Consider the following 6,000-nt stretch of genomic DNA (forward strand, 5'->3'; position numbering starts at 1 on the left):
GTCTTTGGCCTCTCTCCCTACTGTGAGCTTGGAAGTCACAGTGAATAACCCTGTGGGCTCAGAGAAACATGTACACATAAGGTATTATTCTCTTTAATAAGGAGAACCAGTTAAGGATAGTAATTTGATCGTATATTTCAGGGATTTATTTCAAACTAGACCCCTTCATAATCCATGCTTGGTGACAAGTTCGTACCTCTTTCACTTTCTCTTTTCTCCTAAAAAATAGTTCATAGTCTCCCTTCCTTTTTTGCTTCCTTCCTTCTTCATTTACTACCTTCTTTCCTTTCTTCTTTCTTTTCCACTCTAGTTCTTGCCATTCTATACAGTAAGGGTAACTTTTGATCCTCCACTTAAAACCATGAGATACTTTCCCAGAAAAATTTATTTTTATGCCTATGCAAACATTTTCATGAAAGAATGTTTGATTTAAAATTCCCTCCTGTCTGTTCAGAGACTCCCTTAGGATTCAATGGGCCAGACATTCTAAGGACACCTCTGTGGGATTCTCAACATCTGACAATGAGGGAAAGTCATATATTTCTAGAAGGAAGGAAAGAGAAAAAAAAAAAAAACAGATACTTGCCAATTTTTTTAAAAAAATCATGTTTATTGAGGTATAATTTACATACAGAAAAATTCACTCCTTTAAGTGTGCATTTAAAGTGTAACTAGTATTGCAAAGAAGATACAATTTCCAAACCTGGGTGCCCTGTGTTGGTTATTTCCCTCTCCTTTCACCGTATTCCTGACAGCTATTGATCTCAGTTTTTGTCTCCAAAGTTTTGTCTTTTCTAGAATGTCATGTAAATTAATCCATCAAGTACATAGCCTTCTCTGGTGGGTTTAATTCATTTCAACTCACTAATCATGATCCTTTTATATCTTTTCCTTTAGAAGAGGAAAAGCTGATTATTATAAAGAATGACACCCCTTGCCTGTTCTCTTATGGATTAATAGTTCATTTCTTTTAACTACTGAGAAGCATTCCATTGTAAGGATGTTTCACAATGAGTTAACTTTTTAATTTAAGAATGCACTTAATGTTTATGTTTATTATTCCTTTTTTGCATCTAAATACAGGCACAAATAGAAGTAGGAAGTCCTTTAGCATTCTTCAGAAAGACTTCCTCACCTCTCCGAGCAGATGGAGTATAACTGGCTTTGATTCAAATAACATTTATCAGGAACCTATTATGTGCTGAAAGTAACACTAAGCTTCTTTTTAGTTAGCCTTGGAAACTTCCTACAGAGTAGAAATTATCTTCCCCATTTTATTAGTTGAGGAAACAGAGAGATTAGCTAAAGCTTAAGGCACAAACAAGTGGAAGAACCCAAGTTCTCCAACTCAGTCCAATTTATTTTTTCTGAAATATTCAGAATCCCTCAACCAACTTTGACCATTGTCTTAAGATGGGGAAGAGATGGAAGGGACCAAATCAGAAGCATAATAAGACAGACACAGTGAGTGAGCTATAGTCCATGTACAGTCCCTCTCCAATCCATCCACACCACCCAACTCCCTACCCCACCAGTCAGCACTTAACCATAGCCTGAGCTGGGTAAGGTGAGCGATCCCTAGACACCGCCAGAAACAAGTTCAGATATTTCACAGAAAGCCAGAAAGAGAAAAAAAAAAGTCTTTTCCTTTAAATCTCGTGGGGAGCATCTTCTTGGGCCCTCTCTAGTTCAAACAGGATAATCTTGAGTCAATTATTCAGCTCATTTAAGTCCTCGATGGGGCACAATAGATTCCCACTCTCCCTATTTCCCAAAACAGTCAGAGGTGTTGGGATGCAGGCAGGATTATGTGTCTGAGAAGCAGTGGAGCTCAGGATAAAATATACTCCTTCCCCCCTCACTCCTATGGCCTGAAGGTTAACATTCAACAATCGCAGGGTCTAAGAAATTGCCTCCTTTGCCTGAATTAAATGAAATCTAATGAAACAGAAATCCAGGTCAGTGTAGTTCACCATCAAACCTACAGCCCCTGCATTGCTGGCAGCTCTCCTTGTAATAATTAAACAGAAAGTCGTAGGCAGGCAACAGTGAAATCCATTGCTAATCTTGCCCTTCATCAGCCTATCTTCCTAAATGTTCCTTAATTAAGGTTTCTAAATGCTCTGCATTCCCTCAGCACCCAGGGTACCAGAATGAAGCCGACTGCTTTAGGGATGCCTGGCAACCAGAGGTGGAAGGTCTTCTAGGAGTATTTCTCATCCAGGACATTTAAAATCAAAGATGAAATTCAATAAGTGGAAATGCATGTGAGGAATGAGCAGGGATGTAGGGACAGAGAAGGCTGGGAGAAGATTTATTTATTTCTTTTCCTGTGGTATTTCACTTTAAGGATTCTGAAGGCATATCGCTGGCTTTATCACGGCTTCTCCAACACACCAGGGAGTGAATGAAACAGCTGTCACATTTAAACACACACAGCGGTAATCCTCCACTGAGCACCATGCCAGGACAGAACAGAAAATCTATCAACACTTACAATGCATTCTATTTATTTAGCAACTCGTCCCCTTTTACCAAAAGTTCCATCTGCGAGGTTGAATCTGGGGCCACATGCCACTGGTGGCTTTTGATGGTTTGTCAGCTTCTGAGGGAGGGAACGTGGGAAGTGGTCAGATTCCACTGAGGAGGGGGCGAAGATGTTAAAAGCCACAGGGTTTGGAGTTTAGGTGTGCAGCAGAGTACAGCTACAAATCCTTCACATCCAGAGGCAAAAGGCAGGGGAGAAATTTCCCGAGAGCCCCTATTTCCACTCCATTTTCTTCCCCGGTGAAGATCAGATCTCTATTTCTCTGTCCATTGGCCCATTTTGGTGAGAAAGTTGCTCCATTGGGACATAAAGCAAATGCCTGGCCAGATAGTATTCAGGTAGAACATTCTGGCGAGAACCGCTGAAATGCTGCTATGTCAAATAGTATCTACATTTTAACTTACTAAAGCAAGTCAGTGTTTACTTATTGATTATGGCACATTAAACAATGAGGGATTTTTGAAATCATGTATGTTGTTCTCTAAGGAAACCAAGGCCCAGAGACGTTGTGATTGTTCAAAAGAACCCCCTGCCTCCAAGGGCTCTGCTCATGTCCCATGAATGAACTCTGGGCACTGAAATGGCTGTCCATAAGGGGATCTCAAGTTGTAAAATGAGACAGGTAGGGAGAATATCAAGAAAAAGTTAAAAGATGCAGGTAATGGAGTCTGCCATCATTGGTCTTGAAAATCCTCTCCATCTGGCACAGTGCTGGGTCCAGGGAGTATACATGGAAGCCAGGAGAGACACAAAAGGATTATTAAAGGGCCGCCAGACAGAGCCTGCAGATTGAAATCTACACAGGAGGCTACTGAAAGATCAGTTAATTAATACCCGTATAAAAGCATGCTCAACTTAATTCAATTATATTCAAAGAAATTTATTTCACATAGTATTTTAACAACTAGTTTACATGAAGTTTCATGGCAGCCACTGGAGGGGCACAAAGATGAACAGGCACAGGTTTCTTCCAGCGACTGCCCGTGTGAAATCGGGGATTGGATTCACCATCAGCCCTGGGATCTGGGAGAAAGAACATTATATTTGGAACCAGAAAGATAAGATCCAAATTTTGGTTCTGGCACATTCTAGCACCTCATAGAAGGTAATCAGTGTCCCCTCACCTCACACACCATAGCATTGTTAAGAAATCTGTAGAGGAGAGAGGTAAACTGGTGCAAAGTGCTGACTATTAGTAAAACTCAATCAATACTAGCTTCCTTCCTCCCAAAATATCACCCTATGGGCAAAAAAAAAAAAAAAAAAAAAATAGGGCAGGGAGTATAGGGAGAGTCATTCTGACTGGAATGGGGTCAACAGAGCAGAGGGAGATTAGACAGAAAGAAATAGACTAAGATAATTCATGTTGGGCCAGGTTAAGAGGTTGCAACTTGACCATGTGGGCAATGGGGAGGCTGTAAGACTTTGCTGTGGTCAGTGATGCTATCAGAGTTTCAGAAGGAAAAGGGAAATCTCAGTAGAGACCATTGTCAGTTCAAGTTAGATTGGTGAGCTCCTTAGTAACTGATTCCCCCTTACCTTACTCTATGTTTCCCCTTTTCCTTGGTATTTAGTACCTTCTACAATGTTCTCTTACTTACTTACACATTCATGAATTAAGCTCTATGGGGCAAGAATCTTTGTTTCAACTACTAATATAATCCAAGACACAGAATAATGCTAGGCCTATGGTAGGCACACGTTAATACTCCTTGGAATGGGAAAAATACTGGCCAATCCAGTAAGGCAGGCCTGTGATTCTAAGCCTGTGGAGCTAGGAGAATGGTGTTTGCAGAGAATTACAGAGGGAAGTCAGGTGAATGAGTTTGGACAGAAAGCTGACCAGCTTGTTTTCTGTTCCCCCTGAACAAAAGTGGACTTAAATGCTACTTATGGAAGATTGGGGTCAAAGATTTTCCAGATAGACTTTGGTTTCTGTTGCTTGTTGGAACGGAGGGACCACAGCCAGAGCCCTTCTATTGTTCAGATCTCTGACACCTGAAACCTAGAGGCTTTTTGACTTGTCTGGGGAAACAGAAGGACAACATGATTGAGCTTTGGGCCAGGTGCATCCCTCCAATGTCCAACTCCTCTGTTGAGCATCTCTGCTTGGCTTCCCTTCCCTCAGGTGCTCCACACTGAGAACAGCTAGACTCGGGACTTGTGCACAGGAGTGATGTGCCAGTCTTTGTCCCTGTATCTTAGGCTCTTCTCAGCACCACCTCCATGAGCAGCTTTGGAAACGTGGAACACATTGTAAACCTAACTCTCCTGTTTTGAAATGTCCCTTCAATGGCTGTAATAATCATCTTACAAACAACCTAGAACAAGCTCTAATTGCTTCTAATGTTGTATTATGGCTGGGATGTGGGGAGAGCAGAGACAGGCTCACTGTCACACCCCTGCTCTGATTATACAGTACCTTCCAGAGTGTTTTCAAAAGGGAACATGAGCAAAAGGGAACATGCCTTTCCCACCCTGCTTCTTTTCTGTGAACCTGGCTTGGTGGAGCCCTCCCCACACCCAGACAGCTACACAGAGAGCATCCTGAGCCAGCAGAGAAACATGAAACTTTCAGTACTCGGTGAGCAATAAAGAATCATTTGATATACAGTCCAAGGTGCCGTAATGTATTCCCACTTCTCTCATCTGCTGCCGGTGATGATGTTTATAAGCCAACTCTTTTTACCACTGAAAAAGCCCTTAACTGGTAATGACTCCTGGGTGAAGGCATCAACCCAAGACTGGGAGATGTTCAGAATCACTGAGGGAATAAATGAATGAATAAGTGGATCACTGCTGGAGCCAACCGCTACTGAAAGCCTAAAGTGCAGGAGGGTTTCACACAAACCTCGGTAGATGTTCTTTCCTACAACTCCAACAGGCAGGTCCTAAAATCACCCTTATTCTACAGATAAGGAAGCTAGTGCTCAGTAAAGTAAGTAAACCTAACCAAGGAAAACCAAAAAAATAAATTTCACAAGCCAGAGAATCAGGACTTGGACATTAAACTGTGTGTTGGTTCTGGTATCCCACAACCCTTCTTTAAACCTCTGGTCTGGGGAGATTGGTTCAGATTTGGCCATCACTGGTCTAGTCATGAGATTGGCACACAACTTGACTTCCCAAGTCTCTTTTGCCTCCCCAGATCCTAATGTTGCCATCTACACTTCTGCCCTTTGGTCCCCTGACTCCTCTATGGGACACCCTCTCATCCCTTTGATGCTGTAGCAAGTGAGTATCCATCCCTACCTTCAGATCCTCTCAGATTTGCCTCACCAGTTCTTCTCATGATTATCCAAAGTCACAGAATCACAGTTCTTAAAAACTGCATGTTCTATCTGCATCTTGTTCACACATTTCAGAGAGCTTTCATGATTATTATTTCATTGCATTTTCACAATGGGTGACCCCTGTGTGGGTCAGAAAGGCAGCATTCATCACTTTATGGC

Source organism: Marmota monax, unplaced genomic scaffold (genome assembly GCF_021218885.2).
Source record: "Marmota monax isolate L192 unplaced genomic scaffold, Marmota_monax_Labrador192_F-V1.1 WCK01_AAM20220418_F8-fsc00062, whole genome shotgun sequence".
Classification (NCBI taxonomy): domain Eukaryota; kingdom Metazoa; phylum Chordata; class Mammalia; order Rodentia; family Sciuridae; genus Marmota; species Marmota monax.